A 19,748-nucleotide genomic window follows, 5' to 3' on the forward strand; every position below is an offset into this window, starting at 1 on the left:
GTTGAACGGTTCCTATGAGGTATGATTCACCCGAGTCCTGACAAAGCTATGATCCAGCAAATAAATCATCAACCGGTAACTGAGTCCCAACCCCAGTGTAAATATGAACACATCCAACTTAAACAAATCGCGGTTTGCAGATTCGTGTCTGAATCCAATATTAAACCAACCTTCTTCCAATCTTATTGTTTTGCTCCTATACGGATTAGTCGTTGAGTCGGATGCCTTTGGGTAGCGTTCTGAGGTGTGAGACCATGTTGGTTTTAGACATTCGGGTATAAAGAAAGACTTGTTTTTCAATGTGGGACTTTGTAACGCTAGGTGGCAGCAGACTTACCAGTAAAATCTAAAGGTTGCACAACATTAAACAGCGCCGAGTATTCAATATTTTCAATTCAATTCAATTCAAAAATATATTTATTTCCATACTTCATGAAAAAAAGAGTACAAACAATGTTTTTAAGGAATAACCAATAAACAAAGCTATTTAATGAGGGTGAGAAAAACATAAATAGAGTATGGAGGCATCATCTGGAAGCCGAGGCTTATGTAGGGATGCCTTGGACAGACAATAAAAAGGGGACAAGAACGAACGGACAGACAGTATTAAACCCACAACATTTTTGTGAAAGATCATCATGGCTTTTATGCATTTTTATTTGTATAGCGTGTATAGTGTGTGCATAATATAGGATTGAAATGATAAAATAATGTTCACAGATGAACACATAAACTAACAAAGATCAACACATTACCTTGAAATATTCATAGGCCTATGCTACAGTTTTTGAGAACTTAGTAAAACAGATAATTTTTTTATTTCGCGGGTCCGAAATCCAATGTTTGAAGACAAAATTTGAAGACGGTTTATTTTCTCACACCCTTTTCTGGTGATTCAACGTTCACACGTTTGTATATTGTCATGTTTTATGTTGGATCACACAGGGTGCTGGTACTGGGGTTTCACAATAATTATTAGTTCTGACTGTTCTGACTGTGTGCTTTGTTCGTTACTCCTAGTATAACATGCATTTGGGTGTTACAAGGATTGGCCGAATGAAGGCAAATAAAAAACACCCAATTATTAACGTGTTACATTTGGTGGCAGCGGTGGGATTCGAACACACGCCATCATGAGACGGGGGGGGGGGACCCACCATAAAAGGTTTAATAGTAATAAAACGGCTAATGTTTCTCTTTTAAAGCAAATCGTCTGTCTGTGGTAAGCATGGGAATAGCAGGTGTACTAAATTGCCCCTGCATGTGTAGGTCTATCTTGAAATTTGCTTTACTTTGATTATGTAGATGACAAATCATATGATAAGGAGAATGCCGATTATTGACGCGATAATTGCATCCATTATACATGATTATCGCGGCTTTAGCATCTGGGTTGATGTATACTGCAATAACACCGAGATCCCGCTTCACCAGCTTCGATTTCTAGTAAAATATTCCGCCGATTTTTCTTGTCTCATGGTCGACACGGGGAAGTCGGGCCGCTAGATCGGTGTCCATGTCGTGATTTTGTGAGGAGAGACGCATACTAAAGAGTGAGCGCGGGTCAGAGATCCCCTAACACTGGTGCAAGTTTTGTCTGTTTTTTTTTTATTTACGGACAAGAGTGATGTAGAGACACGTAGAGCCTATGGATCAAAGGGATGGAGGCTATCGTCATATCGACCGTGGGGGCGCCCTAGGGACTGGGATCCGTGCGCGTCTGGATCAATCACTAATGAATTATTCCATAAGCTTTTTCTTTTTCTCTAAATTGTTGGAAGATTTTTTGTCTTGTTGTAGTTGTGGGTTTTACTATGGCGGGAATACAAAATGAATTCAGGAGGGAAATGATTAGAGATCATAGATGTCGTCTGTTTCATCATCCACTCGAAAAGGCTCGTAGTGAGAAGACTAATCGATCAATGTTATGTCGAGATGATGATGGGGGGGTTGAGAAATTATTCGTTAACGATGGTTGAAGGGATGGAGGTTGACTGTTGGCCGCGATGACAGCAGAGTCATGACGTTGTCGTACAGTGTAATTGACGCCATGAATTATGCATCAGGGGTGTGATGCATATTCATAAGCTTATTGGGGATTCAAGTTCCGTAAAGTGTAAAGCAGATTGAAAACTCTCAAAGAAGGAAATGTCTCATCTGATGGTTTGAATATCATTTGAATTGCATACTTCAAATTAGGATTGTTGTTTTTGGAAAAACCACTTACAGTGCATAATGATCTAGGAAACAAAACAGTTAATGATAGCAGACCTCATACATTGGCCATCATATGGAGGTTAAGCTTGCATATTACGCGAGCAAATTCGTGAACGTGAGCGTTAGAAAATTGTGTTGTTTCTATGTGACGTCACCACTTTGGGCTTATCTCTTGCTCACATATGACGTTTGCACGTACATACCTGACGTGAAAACGAAATGTGAGATTTAACATCACAATATCTGTTGTTCACGTTCACTTATTTGCTCGGGTATTGTGCAGCTACATCTCCCTATTAAGGGTTGTACTGCTCGCCTGCTTAGCAACAGTGATATTTTCTGCTCAGCAAGTCGTGTACGAATAAGCAGCTGTGGCTGCGGCTTGGTCGCCAAACTGTCATGCGCTGAAGCGCATTGTGGATTATTAGTAACACTCTTAGCAACAGCCGCAGCCAGGCATTCGGCAAACTGAGAACTGTCGGCTATATTGCTCATACGGTAGACATAAAAAACAACCAATTCCCGTTAAAGAGCATATACCGATGTTCCGCTCTATATAAAGTGGAATACATCTAAGAGGTATACATCTTAGCCCTGGATCTCATTCATGCTAAGTAATTTGTTGTTTTGCTGTCCTCTTATAACAAGTTAATGTAAAAGAGGTTAGTTGCCCGGTAACAGCGATTTTGTTTTAACGAGTCGAATAGTATACAAAACACGACGTACACACCCAAACGAAAGAGCAGACGATAATTGGGCGCGCTATGCACTCAAAAAGAGAAACATGTCACAAACGGGCCTTACTTTGTTCTACTGTGCCCCATTCTTTCTTTGACATTATGCGCAGTGCTAGACTGTACATAATGGTCATGAGCAATACGATCATTATCTAGCCCAATTACGAGTTTTCATTCACGGACCCAATGACTTAAACAGTCAACTAACCACCATAGCACAATGACCTTGCTTCCACTCCCCACTGACTTCCACCCAGCCATCGGAACAACACTCAGTGATGCTTCAATTATGGCCAACATTCTCAAAACCAAGTTCATTTCCATAACATTAATTTCCTGGGACATTAAAGCACACCATGGCAATACTATACTCAATCAAGGCATATCGCCTGGTCTTACCTAATTGTTTTCACTCAAGAAGACCCCTTGCTAATAACACACGCTGTGGACAGGAACAATTAATGGGTCTGCTCTCAATGTCATAATAAATATGAAAGCTTTTGAAAAGAGATGGAGAATAAAGCCACAATTTAGTAATCACAATGGATGGGAGTGTGCGGTGCAACATCACCAAGGCAAGTTACTTTACGGTTGAGATGGTTTTGGGCGATGCCCCCAGGCAAGACTTTTCAAGGCTACGGTGACAATATCACAACAACGGATTGCTAGGTCCCGGCCACGTGTCCCTTAAACAGCAATAACAAAAAAGAGCAATGTTTCACCTTGTAAACTAATGGTGTTTTCACGTCAGTCATCGCACTTTGTTGCATTTTTGTTTTATAAGTGTTGGTTTGTTTTTACTGGTACCATATAGGCACACCCTTTTTATCAGATGTTTAATTAGTTTGCAGTCAAATAGAAATCGGCCATTGTCATTTTTAGCAAATCTAAACATGACTTTTTGACTACAACTTTCAATTCAACTTTTAACAAAAGTGTTGTTAGAAATTTTTATTTTTTTGAGCGGCATAAATGCTGTTCTACCTTAATGTTTGATTGAGAATCGTCAAAAAGGTGTGTAGGTTCACCATGCAGATGCACGTACGAGTTGACCAACTAACCCAAATCTGTACAGGTTCGGTTAGGTACGAGATGGTATGTTAGTGTACAATTTGCATACCAGATACACATGCAAGGTCCACAAGAGGAACCCGCATATTGGTCACACACCACCAAACATATACATCATACCAGGGTATCATGAAGGTAATTTTGACGTCACAAATACGGACACAACAGCACAAAATGACAATTTGGAGGGAGAATTACTTCGGTCGGCCCTGCGACTCTCTATATAAAATTGAACAGAGGATAAAAGAACGAGTCAATACCAAAAATTCATTATTAATAAAAAAAAAGTTATGAGACTTTAAAGTATTTTCGTCTATTTTTTAATCGTCAGTATTTTGTACTGTAGGGCTTAAGTTTTTTAGTGAGGTGGTCAACGCCAATAAGCGGCATTCAAAACGTCACTTTAGCCTATTGTCATTGTTGAACAAACTACTTGAAGCCTCCATTCAGCGACTCAGTCTTTTTTGGAACATCTACACCCGAAGATAGTGCTTGATCAACGGCGCACTTATTCTCGACAAAACAACACCACTTCTCGTAACGAGTGGATGCACTCACAGCACAGAGATAAGACTGAGTAAACTGTACAAGCCATACATAAGATTCTTCACATAGAAAAGTACTTGTGGGTTGGAGTACTGGGGCCCTCCATCGACACACACCGGCAGCAAGGCAGTGCTTTAAACCCATCCACTCCCCCAATACAGACAAGTGGATAGTGCTCCACAAAATTAAATCTCCAGACAAAAATACCACAAAGGATGAAAGAGACATGTCAACTTTCTCACTTCAGTTTCAATTGGCTTTGGAGACTCAATCGGGCCGCGGTACAATAATGTTATTTTCTGAGCAGACAAAAAGCTGTGTGTGAATTCATACCTGAAGGAAATCCGATTACACTGTGTGTGAAGTGGGGATGTGTTTGCCTCCGTGGGTTTTTAGTTTACCGGCACGTTCAGGTATTCCCTACGGGGCCAGCACTCCCTCTGTACCCGCCACGATCCTGCTGTTGTTCCCGTTGGTTTGGACTATTCCTTTTGAGAAGTGACCAAAACCCAGATTAAAAAGGAAACCCATCGGTCTCTTTATAGTTGATGAAGTAATCAACGCCAGGATTGTCCAAGTAGGACTCGTTAATTTAGTTGGGTACGGGCTGGGGATTAACAGCAACATGGAACGTGGAAAGGCATCGTAATTGGAAAACATTGAAGAAACGTCAAGCTCTTAAATAAAAGACACGAGACCTTCAGACTTAATTGTCAAATACAGGTGTTTTGCTTCTACAACTAACATGTGGATCTTTCAAGACTCATTTTAGCTGTTATTTATTTCTTTACCTATGGGGACGTAGTTCGTTTAGTTACAACAACAACATCAACAACATTTCTTGAACAATTTCCTGAAGACGAACAGAGTATACTGTTCGAAACGTCCAGACCAAACCGGATCTTTTAAGAGCAAACACTCACTCATAAGAGATTTACACATGGTTGTACCCGCAAGTTTACTGTTTATTTATTATTTCGAACCAATATTGTATTTCTCTGTTCCATTTCTATCACATAAAACAAAAGACTAAAGGTAACATGGCTGATTATTAAACACCCTTCATCAGTGTTTCTTGAAACTGGAATTATGGAGGGAGATATCACAATTCTTAAATTTAGGAAAGTAGAGACCGGGTAAATTGGTGTGATGGCATAATTTGCGACAAATGTTCGGCATACAAAGTGGCTATTCTTAGGGGCAAACTGAATGACTTAATTAAATGTCATTTTGTAAAAACAATTGTCACTGGTGGTATGTACAGGATGGATAAGTGAAATGTTGAGGGTTTTTTTTCGCTGCTGGGATCTCATTGGGGCAAGCTGACATGGAACATAACGTTCGACATCGACAGTTATAGGACAACCGATTTCGACCACTATGTCGGAAAACCATTATGTACAATCCATTGTTTATGGCAAAATGGCAAACCTTCGACAGACTGTGTTCGACAACCATTAAACCTATGTCCGACATATTGGGCGTTGCACACCAATTTTATTCAACATTGTGCTCGACAACAATAACTGTGCATGGCAAACCATTTTATCCAAAACATTGTAGGTTATAAAAATGGCAAACCATTTTGCGAGACAGTGTGTTTGTCAAAACTTTATTTACAACCCATATTGCATGACAAACAAGTATATCTGACACACAGTATGCTATAATTAATGGCAAACGAGTTTATACGTGACAGTGTTCGACAAATCATCACATCCAAAATGTGTTCGACAACCATTATTTATGGTATACATGGAATCCGACAAACTGTTTATATTATGACAAAGCATTGTGTATGGCTTAATGCATGGCAAACCATTTTATCCGACACTTGATTATGTTCGACAAATCATCGAATTCAATAAACCAAGATGACCAACCAGGAAAGACTCATTATGGCGTTCGATAAACCTTGCAACTCTCATTGTCCATTTCGACATAATGTGCGCAACGAACATTCTTTTATTCTGCGAATTAAAAAGGGAAAGATTGGGCAATTAGAGGTTTGGGCGCGAACAGCAGTATCTTCAACACACACGCTGTTGGTTCGTAGAATTCCGTTTCGCGCTGTTTCTCCTAGCTCTACTTTAGTCTTCCGGAACCCAATCAATAATGTCCCCAAATGACAGTTAGTTAAACAGTTTTTCACACGTACACGCAGTGTGTACACGGGAAGGTTTCTCCGTGCATCAACCACTGCGTACGTGGAGGAAACCAGCGTACCCCATTACATCATTCATCATCGTATGGTGCGTGTAGCCTCCTTCTCAAGATGCAACCAGGCCTCTTTACTACACACGTTTGTGATCACTCTAATGATTGACTATTATCAATCAAGGTTTTCAGGCTGAGTCTTGTCAACAAAACGTGTCTGCTAGTGAGATTGATGACTTCGTCATTTTGTTGAATGTTGTAATTCGACTGCAGACTGGAAATGTCTCGCAGGTTATGTCTTTAAGATATTTAGGTTTGACACTAAATATATAAAAAGGCTTCCAATTCAACTAACTTGGTTAAACAATTTGTAAGTGGCAGAAGTTAAAGACACTGGACACTACTGGTAACTACTCAAAATAATTGTTAGCACAAAATAATTGTTACTTGGACAGCTTTTGATAGTATAAAACATTGTGAGCAACGGCTCCTTCTGAAGTAACGTCGTTTTCGAGAAAGAAGTAAATTTCCACTAAAATATATGAATTTGATTTCGAGAACTCAGAATTCGCAACACCGCTCATCGAACAAACTAAAGAAACACAGATATTCATTGGTGTCAGTATAGAGTTTATTTTGGCGGGAAAAAACAAACACTAAAGCAGAGAGTATGGTTGACATGGTAACAGAGCATTTATAATTGCATCATGATGGTTTAGATGAACAAATATTAGTTCAGATCAGTGGACTGTTTGTCCTACCTCTTTGCTTCCGATCGATTTAAATGATTTTTTTATGTTTGAACTGGAATGAAACAGAGAGTTTTTTTCTTCTGTTTTTGTTCGCTTGAGTATACACAGTCAACGAGGAGCATTAGATTGTATCACTAGCCGAAAGAATCAGTCGTGAATTAAGGTAATAAGAAGGCAAGATTGGGAGTGATTTTTTCACCGTGCCAAACGGATACAGAATTGACTTTGATCTGGTTTCATGTCTTCTATAATTTCAGTTAATTCTGACAAGCCAAAAGACATAGCCAAAGCCGCGCAGCCCTCTAAAAGTAGTTTCAGTTAAAGTCAACTAAAATATACTTCGTGCTGCATAGCCTATGGATTCGGCTTTTGGCTTTTTCCGCATTGCATGTTTTACCCCAAAATAGGCCGTCACCATTAGATTTACAATGTGATGTGTTCACATCCACTTCAACTAATTTGTAATCTGAGTATTTTCCTGACGTGCATGGTCATGAACTCTAAACATTGACCAAGGCGGTCCTTTAACTCTTTGCCCCCCCCCCCTTAGACATCTTTGTTCGCTGGGGTCGCACGTATTACCGAGTGCTTAGTAAATGAACAATCCAATCATACAGTCGTCTTTGTTCTGAAACATTGATTTAACAGCATCACGCTCCCTAAAAAGTCAACCCCAAGCCGCAAGTCCCCCCCCCCCCCTAGATTGTCTGTTTAGGACCCAAGGCAGTGTTTGCAGACGATTAACAATAATACAAATATTAATAATACACAAAGCACACAGGAATAAAAATGTTGTTGAAGTTTTAGGAGCGGTTGTTTAGTTTCATCAAGTGTGGTGTAGAGAGTTTACTTATCGATTCTTTCTGTTAGTCTGCTGTTATGGTTGTCTTTTCGTTAAGTGGACATCAAGCACCTTGTAGGTTAACACTGTAAACTATTCTCCTAAAATCCCAGGCATTTGTAAGTTTACTTGTAGTTTATTGTGTGTTTGTCATACACACACAAATGATATATTCCTCCTCTGTCTATGAGTAAATACGCTTGAAAATGAGTTGAGGGGTGCTCGATAAATTGCTGCTATAGACATCACATGTTTAATAAAGAGCCACAGAGCCTGGACTTCTTGCAGGCATAATTTGTACACAGCTCAATGGAAGAAAACATAAAATCTTCTATTTTATGAAGATTGCACATCTCAAAACTTGACCAGCTTTTACTTTCATAACTCTTGGTTTTATGTGGAAATTATGACACAAAATGTCAACTTTCTCATAGGACCAGTGTAGTATCTTGCCTGTAAGAATACTGAAAGAATGTACAAGGTCACTCTCTTATTTAAAAGAGTGAAAAAGCACTCTTTGAAGAGCCATATGAAGGACAACTCTCTTCCGAGTGGTCTTCCGCTCTTTTAGATTGAAGTTTGCATCTTTCTGAGGGATTTTTAACTCTGTCTTGGAGTGAAACCCATTCAAAAGAATGAAATAACCACCACTCTTTCTGAAGAGCCGTATGGAGGACAGCTCGAAATGTAAAGAGTGGTGTTTTTCACTCTTTTACATTTTAGAAAGCACACTTATTGTAAACAAAGTTCACATGGTCTATAGAGCGGCTGGTTAATAGTCCACAAAGGAGTACTAGGTTATTTTGGTTGGGAGTGGAATCGAATCAGTTGTTGTCGTTGTAGATATAAGTGTTGTCAATATAGGGCTCCCAGGTTTTTTTTTGAACGAACATTTTGTGGAATACTTAAATCTAATGAATATCTACTCAAAAAAACTGTTGCAACAGGCGCCCTCAATTGATCTTGGCCTTACACGCAATAATTGCAGCATTACCTTAATGCAATAACAATGGCTAAATTCAAAGCAGTTCAGCATTATCGTGCTAGAAATATCAGCAATAACCGTTAACAAAACTGAACACAACAGCAATGTTTGAAACGGGTCATTGAACATAAAGGGTTTTAGTAGTCGTAAAAACAAAAGAGAACTAGTCCCATAATCTATGCAAGAAAATACTATTTGAAGACATCTGAAATGACTGTTGCTTATTTCGATTGCAGCCATTGTAATAAGCATACATACTGAAGCGCACATAGTCTTGATACATTATAAGGTGTTTTGCCATTTTCAACTTTGATGCATACGGCGTTTTAAACGATCTGGAGGATTAAAATAGATTGCCCTCCCTGGCCTACTCAGCCAACAAACGGCAAGCACTGTGATTTGGGCACTTCAAAAGAAAACGTTAAAGACACTGGATACTATTGGTAATTGCTCAAAATAATTGTTACCATAAGACTTACTTGTTAGCGATCAATGGAGAGATGTTGATAGTAAAACATTGTGAGGAACTGCTTCCTCTAAAGTAACGTTGTTTTCGAGAAAGAAGTTATTTCTCACTAAAATATTTGAATTTGATTTCGAGACTTCTGAATTTGATTTTGAGGTCTCAAATTCAAGCATCTGAAAGCACACAACTTCGTGTGACAAGGGTGTTTTATCTTTCATTATTATCTCGCAACTTCGACGACCAATTGAGCTCAAATTTTCACCGGTTTGTTATTTTGTGCATAGTGTTGAGATACGAAGACTGGTCTATGAAAATTATCGAAGGTGTCCAGTGTCTATGGTTCTAACAAGTAAGAACCATACAGCTGCATTATTATAGTGGAATAGGAATTGAGATTAAGTTCTCAATAGTCAAGAACGTCACGGATTATTCCTGCGGTAATTAAATGTTCTATTTTGTTGAATTATTATTGATGAGCCAAAACAAAGCTGTTAAAATCCAGCGTATTTCACGGATCACTGACTTGGAGAATAATAATAATAATTATAATAATATCGAAGTCTTATATAGCGCACGTATCTACCATACAAGGTACTCAAGGCGCTGAGTATATACACACTTTCAGAATGATAGGTAAATGTACTGATGAATTTTGAGACCCAATTATTTAGCACCTTATAAGGGTTTACTAGGTGCTACGGCGCATACAGCAACCACAGCCAGGAACACCGGGGCAAACCCCTTCTCTTTTCGATAAGTGCACTGGGTTCTTTTACATGCGTTTACACAACACACGGGACCAACGGTTTTACGTCCCATCAGAAGGACGAAGCAATGGTTAAGTGTCTTGCTCAAGGACACAGTGTCACCTCATTCATGGGAAACAGGCACCAGCGTTCTGGTCTGTTAGTTCCATGGGCTTCAGTATAGAAGACAGAGTATTCTTCTTCTTGCTTTTTTCTCGTTTTGGATTTGTCAAGAATTGATAAAAATGTGATCAAGTTCCTTCTCTTCTTGTTATGCGTTTTGGGAGCGACAGGAAATGTCCACGCGTCTGGACAGGGGAGAATTTTGAACGCATAGGGGGCGGTATCGATCCAGTTAACACACTGACGTTGCGTACAGTGTATTATTCCCACGAGGAATGGCATGGGATGAGGGCAGATCCACCGAACAAATTGGCAAAATACGATCATATAGAACCTGCAAGCGATCTGGACGATATGAAATCCATTGGGAAAACGTGAAGTTTAGCTAGGTTTTCTTGGGTAAGGTTTTTTGCTCTCCGACTGATGCACTTCTAGCTCTGAGTCATTGGGATCTCGTGTTTCCACGGACTTTCGGGACAGGAAAGCCTTAGAGATGCAAAACCACGTGCACTAGGAGAGTGACCACATTAAATCGCTGGCCTCTGCCCCATGGATTGTTTTTGCTTACTCTCAGAGCCAGAGAGGTATCGCTGACTAAACTCCCGAAAGACTCAAGTAGTTTATCGTCGATGATCCCTCAAAAAATGGGCTGAAAAACCATTGCATAAAAATACCATTTTGAATAGCGGTGGGTTGTATTTGAATACACACCAAAGCCGCGGTTGAGAGATGGAGGCATATATAAATAATGCGCTTAACTCAAAAGCCTCATTCAATACACTGAAGATGCCTCTTTGATGCTTTAATTAAAGTGGAAAGTTTGATTAGCGAAGACTCAGGCTCAACGAGGTTACGAAGGGGCGCAATCGCACTACTTAATTATAAAGCAATTAGCAACAGAGAACTTAATTAAGACACAAGATGGGAAGAAGGGAAGAGTTACATAAATCTTAGAGTGAGAAAGGAAATGAATGACGAACCCTCATCATAATGTTTATAGAACTCCGGTTGGAACAATGTGATTAGAGGTGAATGACTCCGCTTTAGAATCAACATATTTATGCTTCATTAGACAGCGTGGAACCAACTTCTAATATGTGATTGTTTTAATTCAATGTCGCGCTTACCACGCAACATTTACCGCAACTCTGGTTACCTTTGCGGACAAAGGCTTTGCTGCATGCCCTTTAAGAATGTTTACAAAACAAAAGACTAAGGCCCAGTTACAATTTCATTTTATTAAGAGTCGTTGCACTTTTGTACGTACAAACTTTGTTGCAAGATTGTTATTTGATAAAATAATTTTAGCTTGTGCATACTGCTTACCAACCGAGAGGACATAGTTATGGTATAAAGGCAAACAAATTGCCAATGACCTGACGTTTCTACCAAATCAGAGTCTTTCTCGAAGACTAAAATCTTAAGATTTGTTTTAAAATCTTGTAACAATGCAGTGATTTTAAAAGAAAACATTTTTTTTTTTTTTTTTACAAATAGTTCAATCAAGATTGTTTAAAAAAAAAAATGATTAAGTTATTCAAGTCATTTCGAAACTATGAGATTTATTAGCAAAAAAAAAACAACAACAACCCAAAGTGACCGACTGTCGACCGCCTTGCTACATTTGCATAATTTTTCGTAAAATAATGCATACATTAGTTTCATCTTTATTCACAGCCATTAATTTTTTGCAACCTTTCGAACAGACCGTCCTGACATGTACAGTGCTCTACAATTTTTGTCGTAGACCAAATTTATCAAATTGATGACTTTCTTTGTACTTGATAATAATATTTGTCAGCCAATAAATACTGTCAGTAATTTTAACGAACGATACATTCAATGCTGTTTATTCTATTAAGGTGTTAAAACAAAACACTAAGCCTTTTTCCCCACAATTTGTTTTAAAAACACTACTGGTTTTCTTTGTTTGCAAGTGTGATGGTCAACACATTGTCCACTCTGTAGGGACAACTCCTGTATATTATTGTGTTCAGTGAGCGCTACTAGTGTCCATTGATTTGTTGTTTGAATGCAAATTATTGATTCGTCGTTGAACAATAGCCAATGCAACTAGCGGAGGAAGTTGAGTTTTATACTACCCCGCTCCTACTGGTATTACATTCGTCTCAATCCATTTACACGGCGCCAGTATTTGTTCCGGTTGTGGACATTCATTTCACTGTCCAGTACAATCCGATTCAATATCTTCAGAAACTACATTTTTGGGGGAAATGATATCGTATGATCATAGAAGTATTGATGGTCTAGAAATTGCGGTGAGTTTGAATACGTGGGTAGATTTTTGATGGCATAATTCGGTTAACATGGGAGAATTGGAACAGGCGGACCGCGTCAAATGAGGTTATTCACTTTACAATCAATTTCTGATTTCGTTTAAACCCGATGGCAGTACGTTGGTTTTGGATGTTATTGCAACTGTACAAAAATAAGATTGTGTGTTTTGATTGTGCTATTATGAACCATGAAAATGAACCAAGTTCAACAAGGCTTCTCGGACAAATGGGTCGAACAGAAGGGTTAGTCGAACATAAGGGTCCATAACGGTTGTCGAACATAACAGTTTCGCATACACAATAAAGTCAGACATAACTCTTTTGTCGGACAAAATTTATCGGACAAAGTGGTCCTTATCGTTTTCTTTATTTGTCGTACACATTTAGTCGACATAAATGTTTGTCGGACATAACGGTTCATTATTATGAAATATCAGTAACATACCTGACACATTTTCTGAAAGTGAATATCTACAGCAGCTTTTACAGTTAGAACAACAGCACAAGAATCTATGTTTGTGTTGAATTATTTATATGCCTCTTTTAATTGGCTTTTGCTCTGTTGGATGAAAACAAAAATGAGCAAAATAAAGAACGAAAACAAGAACAAGAAAAACAGAACAACAACAAGAGAACAATACCAACGACGACGACGGCGGTGACGACGACGATGACGACGGCGGCGGCGGTGACGACGACGACGACGACGACGACGACGACGACGACGGCGTTGACGACGGCGACGACGCCTATGAAGGAGCAAGAAAAAGAAGACAAAGACCAAGAAGACACACAAATGAGCAAGAACAACATAAACAACACTTATATCTACAACGACAACAACGTCATCAACAACAACAACAACAACAACAACAATAACAACAACAACCACAGAAGCAGTAGCAACAACACATCAGCAGTAGCAGCAACGACAACAACGTCATCAACAACAACAACAACAGCAACAACCACAGCAGCAGTAGAAACAACAACAGCTAAAGCATTTTTAAATCACTTGATTTGGTGTAGCTTGGGGCGAATCCTTATCAAACTGCTTCGTTTTTTTAGTTATACAATGATATGTTAATAATAGACCTACATTAAGAAATGTGTTTGCCTTTTTCTAAGCTATTAATAAATTTGGTATATATTGTTGATGACGCTTCACCCTGGCATAATACTTTGTATAGCGACAGTCTACTCCTATTGTATACAAAGGGTCCCAAACATAATCTGTTAATACCTTTGGGGCAACATTTAGATGAAAATAACCAAATCATGGCTTGTATATTGCCCAAATCTTGTCACGGTGTTTTGTTTATTACTAACACCCTACGAAGCATCGGCAGTGGGTTTTGCATTATCGCCAACAGCATTGAACATAATGATAAAATAAAAATCACTCGCAATAGTATCAAACAAACCGTCCACTCAAGGAAAAACTTACAACTCTATTTTCTGAAAACAAAAAATAAAATGGTGGACCTTGGGGGCACCATTATAGTTTGTTGATTTTTTTTTTCTTCTTCTTCAGTGTTATTTTTAAATACTACTTTATTTCTAGCGAGTGAGTAGGTCTTAACTGCATGTCAGATTGATGACGAACGCACTCTTCTCGTTCAGTGTGCTCACCCACCAACGTGTAAGATGAACGCCTACGGTTAAAACAGTCATATCGCACGGACTGATGCAAGTTGCACGCTGACGACACTCGTAGATGCCAATTGTAGATACTTAAGATTTCAAAGTTGTCCATCGTCACTGTGAGGTAACCCCCCCCTTCTTTCCCCTCTTAGAACAAGTCAAAGCACACTGAGACAGACGGTTGAGAAAATGGTGCAATTAGCTAGCTTCCTGTCACCGCTACGCTTTGTCGATCGATTGCCGTAAGGTAAACCTTAGCGAAGCGTATACGGGGCTCGGGCCCGCACCGGATCGTCGGGCCGTACCCCTCCGGGCGACCGTACTTACATGCACTGCTGTCAGATCTTAAACTTGGAGAGCTTGTCAGATGGTTTAAATAGCTCTTTAATCGCCAACGATTCCCGTCTTGTTGGATCATACGGTGGGACGACTCGGGCTTTGCTGTCTAAGGCACAAGTGTTCAATTAAGTGAAGACGTTAAGGGGACTCTTTCGTATAGTCTCTCACTCGAGGTGTGAGGGTTCAATAACGCTGAGAATGTTCCGAGGGGGACAGGTAAGGCTCATCTCACTAAGGACTAGAAGTCTTCAGAATGACACCTGTATGTTGAGGTTCACCTTAGTGTTAAGTATTGTCCTTATATACAGCGTGATCTCTGGCCCACGTAGAGAGACAGAGTGTGGGGAAAAGAGCGGCAAACCATTACATCTGAAATGACAAGAAGTGCTATGTACTCAAGGGAATAGGAGCGAGATGTCAAATATTGTTTTAACGCCAATACATGATATGGATTTTTCCTGATGCTCATTTTTTGTTCCACATGAAGGTTTGTAATACCTACGGATGGGGAGAGGGGGGTATGACTTCAAGTAATAGGCCTATGTCACCTCAACCTGAGAAATATTGCCCAAGGCAACACTGTGGGCAACGATGACTAAATCAACCGATAAAGCAACATTTCACTATACTTTTCCGAACGTACATTCTACAATGTTTACTCTAAAACTTAATTTATTTGAGTACACATGCAACAGCGCAATTAGCAGCAATAACATGACGGATAGGAAACGAGACGAACTGTTAAGTTTTAGATTTTGGAGAGAAACCCACTGTGGTGAAAACCCACGCAATCAGGGACTGAAAACCCAATCCACATGCAAGGCCCCAGCCTGAGGTGGGACTCGAACAGGGGTCCACGGAGGTGATCTAGGAAGGAAAAGAAACCACTGAGCTAACCTCGTCCCCAACCTAATTTATCACATTCTCATTAAGAATACACAATTTTGTAGAGGGGTGGAACAACCATTTTAAATTATACCATGGAGTTAAAACAAACTTTGCTTACCGCTTAGACACACATAAAGCGGAATTTCTTCGTATCTAGCTCAAGCCTAACCCTCACCTGAACCACCTCTGACAGTTTCTGTCTTCTTGTAGCTTCCCTGACCCTATTTCTTATCGGAAAACCAGAGAAACAAACCGGGCCAAAGTGTCGATCCCGTTCCATTGAAAGGATAGATAAGTCAGTACCGGGCCGGCCTCTGACGACAGCGGGTTTGACGGTTGCTAGCGTTGAAGCAAGCAAACAATCTCTTTATATCCGGCCGGCAGTGGGTTTTTGGCTCGTCTCTCATGCACACTGAACCCATAAGTGTATTCTACAAACTCTGCACTTGAGCTTTAAAAGGAGATTATAACCAACGCTGGAGAGAAACATTTCACTTAAAGTCACCTGGAAATAGAATTTTTTTTCTTTCAAACATAAGAGTATATGCTTACGAACAATGAAACAATTTTTTTAGTAATTGTTTGTCACGGTTTATATTTTTTAAAAATATATAAAATTGTGTTTACTCTACGCATTACAGGCAAAGTCTGCCTCGATTGACGTCACGAACAGCGCCCTCTCGGGTCGGGGTGTACTCTTAAATTTGTAAATAACATAAGAACTGATTTTTTAAAACCTCAGTGTACTGTTTATTCACATTCCTCTCATCAAAACACATATATTAGGGACAAGAGCTTTATTTTGAAAAAATACCATTTCCAGGTGACTTTAACATTCAAATAATTGAATGAAACAATATTTCAAACAATGATTATTTATAGTGGGTTTGCATCCCAGTTTAACTGGGCAGTTTTAAAGAGGATCGTATTAGAATTTGGTATGGAATACTGGCTATAAAATGAAACTACACATTCATGATGCATTAAGTTTAGATCTTCCTGCAATACTATCATTGTTCAATATTAAATTGATGACAAATTCATAATTCTACCAATATCTGAGGCAAAGAACAAAACAAAAACAATCTCTGTCATGAAGTTTCCGTTGCAGTGTAAAGATTTATTGCAATAAGATGTCAATATTTATAAAAAGAAGTAAGCAGATAAGTCTTGACATTTAACAAGAGAGCGTTATCGACAATGTGTCACTTTGCTAATTGCGTCTTTTAAAGTTGCACATACAAAACACATCATTATATTGACAAGTGCGTGAATGTAGAGGGAGAGGTGGGGGGGGGGGGGGGGCGCTTGGGTCTGTTTTGCTGTGATGAACAAAATCAAAATGGACACTACCGGTAGGCCCTATATCGTACTTCCTCGTCATACTGTATACCAACAGAATATTAAACAATGGTGAACGAGGCATCCTGAATTTAACGCCTTCAGAAAATAAAACCATTTTGTTTAAGTTATTCTATTAATCATTTATACATTAGATAAACACACGGACACTTTTTCACTGCACGATAATAACCCGGTTGGCATGACGTCATTATTAAAATAAATAAAAAAAGACTTGGAAACAAAAGTCACGACACTGTAGTTCTGCAGGAAGATTCTGACATCTCAGGTTTCAAAGAAAGGAACACTCTACGATATAACATCAAGGATTCATATTTTTTAAGAAATTGCTCAAATTTGTTACTTTTTAACAAGTGTTTCGCAATTGATTTCATGTAAATGTCCTGAGCGCCTTCGAATTGTTGTTGTTGATTTCGGCGCTGTATACTTGTTTTCTGATTGATTGATTAATCAGTAAAGACCCAGATACACCGCAGTTATGTTGTCACTTGTTTACTTGTGTACAACCCTAAATTCTTATTAACCAAAACCAAAGAAGAAAACAAGACATCCCACAAGCTAACAGACTAAAACCTACATGCATTGGGTAAGCTATCCTTCTCGTCATTTGATATGAGTAGATCTCATGAGATAGTTGGCCCTAGGGAGTCTATAGTGCTTGAGGCATCGTCGATGCCATCTTCAAAGCAATTGGATTCCTGTCATGTTCACTAAACTCCTCCTTCATGCACAGGCACAAAACTCAGATCCTCTGAGCGTACAGATCAATTACCCCCTTCGATTATTTCGTTCTTTCCCCTCCCTATGTTCTCCCGCGGCCCTAAACGGGGCCAAAGCACAAATTTGCCTTTGGAGATCAACTCGGGATCACGAGAAAATCTCAAAACGCGACTTTTGATGAGCGTGAAGCACCTAGGCACTCAGTGAGAGCAAACCCGTAGCTCCCTGATCTACCTAGTGCAAGGAGTTTGTGAAGAGAATTCGGGAGAGGAAACGGTTGGAAAGCGCCCAGGGGAGAACTTAGTCTCAAGCGCGATCCTCACTGCCGAAGAAGAACAGAGAGACAAAACAAAAACAGGAGAGGGACACAATCGATAATTTACCCAAGAATAATGTCGACTGTTTTGCCTTGATCAAGCTCATTTGCATCATGTTGACTGAAAAACCACCAAGGACTAAAGGGAGAAAAAAAAATGCAAGCGTGTATAGACAACGGTAGCCTGAAGGTACCGTTAACGTCTGAAGTTTAGCCATTTCCATTTCTTGTAGTTAAACACGAGAGGGTATGTATACACATCCCTATAATTCTCGACTACTCCTAATCGAGAGTGGAGCTATTACACTTGTTGTTTAAGTGGTAAAGTATTATTGAGCTAGAGGGGTTATTAAGATGACGTGGTTCAATGTATGGGCAGAAGTATACCTCCCGGAGCTTTTTTTGGTTTGAATCGGAGTCTAGTTTTGGTAAAACAGGATGTTAACTGGCAAACCCCCGTCGGCGGTTATGCAGCGGGCTTTCAAATAAGTAATTTACCGTTGAGAATGACATCCGCGAACACACACGCACATAACACACCTTGATGCATGGGTAAGGTTTTTAAGTCCACAAAGCACCTCGGGGCCAGGGCACCGCACTGACGAGTAAAGAGAGAGAGGAATACCGCCAGTTGAAAAAAAAAGAAGAGGAACAAACTTGAAGAACAAAAAATCGTGGGCACTTCTAACGGATGACACTAAAGCGACAGTATTTTGTATACCTCAAGTTGACTCGTTCCCGGAGGCATGGACCAATCTTCTCTAATTGGCTGGAACGAATCAAGGGGGAATGATAAACACTGCGAACGACAACGCGATAAATTCCCCTATCCGTTCGTTTTCATTGTGGAGTCTTTTTTGTTTTCTTTTCAGCTCACCTTTTTATATTTTATATATATTTTATAGAATTGGTCCTTTGAGAAAACACTTCAACTGTTGTTAACATTGAGTATCCATTTTTTCAACACAGTAAACGGATTAGTATTTTTTTTAAAAGAGGGAATAATAAACAATGCACACAAAGGTTCATGTTTTCGGGAAACATAAAGTCTCACCACCGCAATGAGAAAACAAAACAGTCAATTTTTGCTTTCCCGCTCCAAACAAATCTGAACATGGTGTTGGCTTCAAAATAACAACATCGAGACACCAATGGCCAGCGAGCAACGTTGTTTGTTTTCGTTATGCAAAAACTAAAAATTATTTTAAATTATAGAGATCAACTAAAAGTTGTCAATAGTATTTAACGGTTTTTATCGCATCTGGGGTGTGACCCCCTCTTTTATTGCACCACACCCCCATTCGCCACCCTAGACTCGCCACTAGTTCTTCACAGCCTCGAGCTACGATACAGCGCTAAACGAATCATTGGCAAACAAACATAAACAAATCAGGACAAAATGACATCAAAAACAAATTGTGTTGAATTACATTCGGTGGTTTATTGTGTAAGTTTGATTTCTTGCATCTCTAAGACAAAGGGTATTGTATTATTAACGTAGTGATAAAGAAACCTCAAATCTAGGGCTTAAATAAGTCCAC

This window comes from Asterias rubens, chromosome 1 (genome assembly GCF_902459465.1).
Source record: "Asterias rubens chromosome 1, eAstRub1.3, whole genome shotgun sequence".
Classification (NCBI taxonomy): Eukaryota; Metazoa; Echinodermata; class Asteroidea; order Forcipulatida; family Asteriidae; genus Asterias; species Asterias rubens.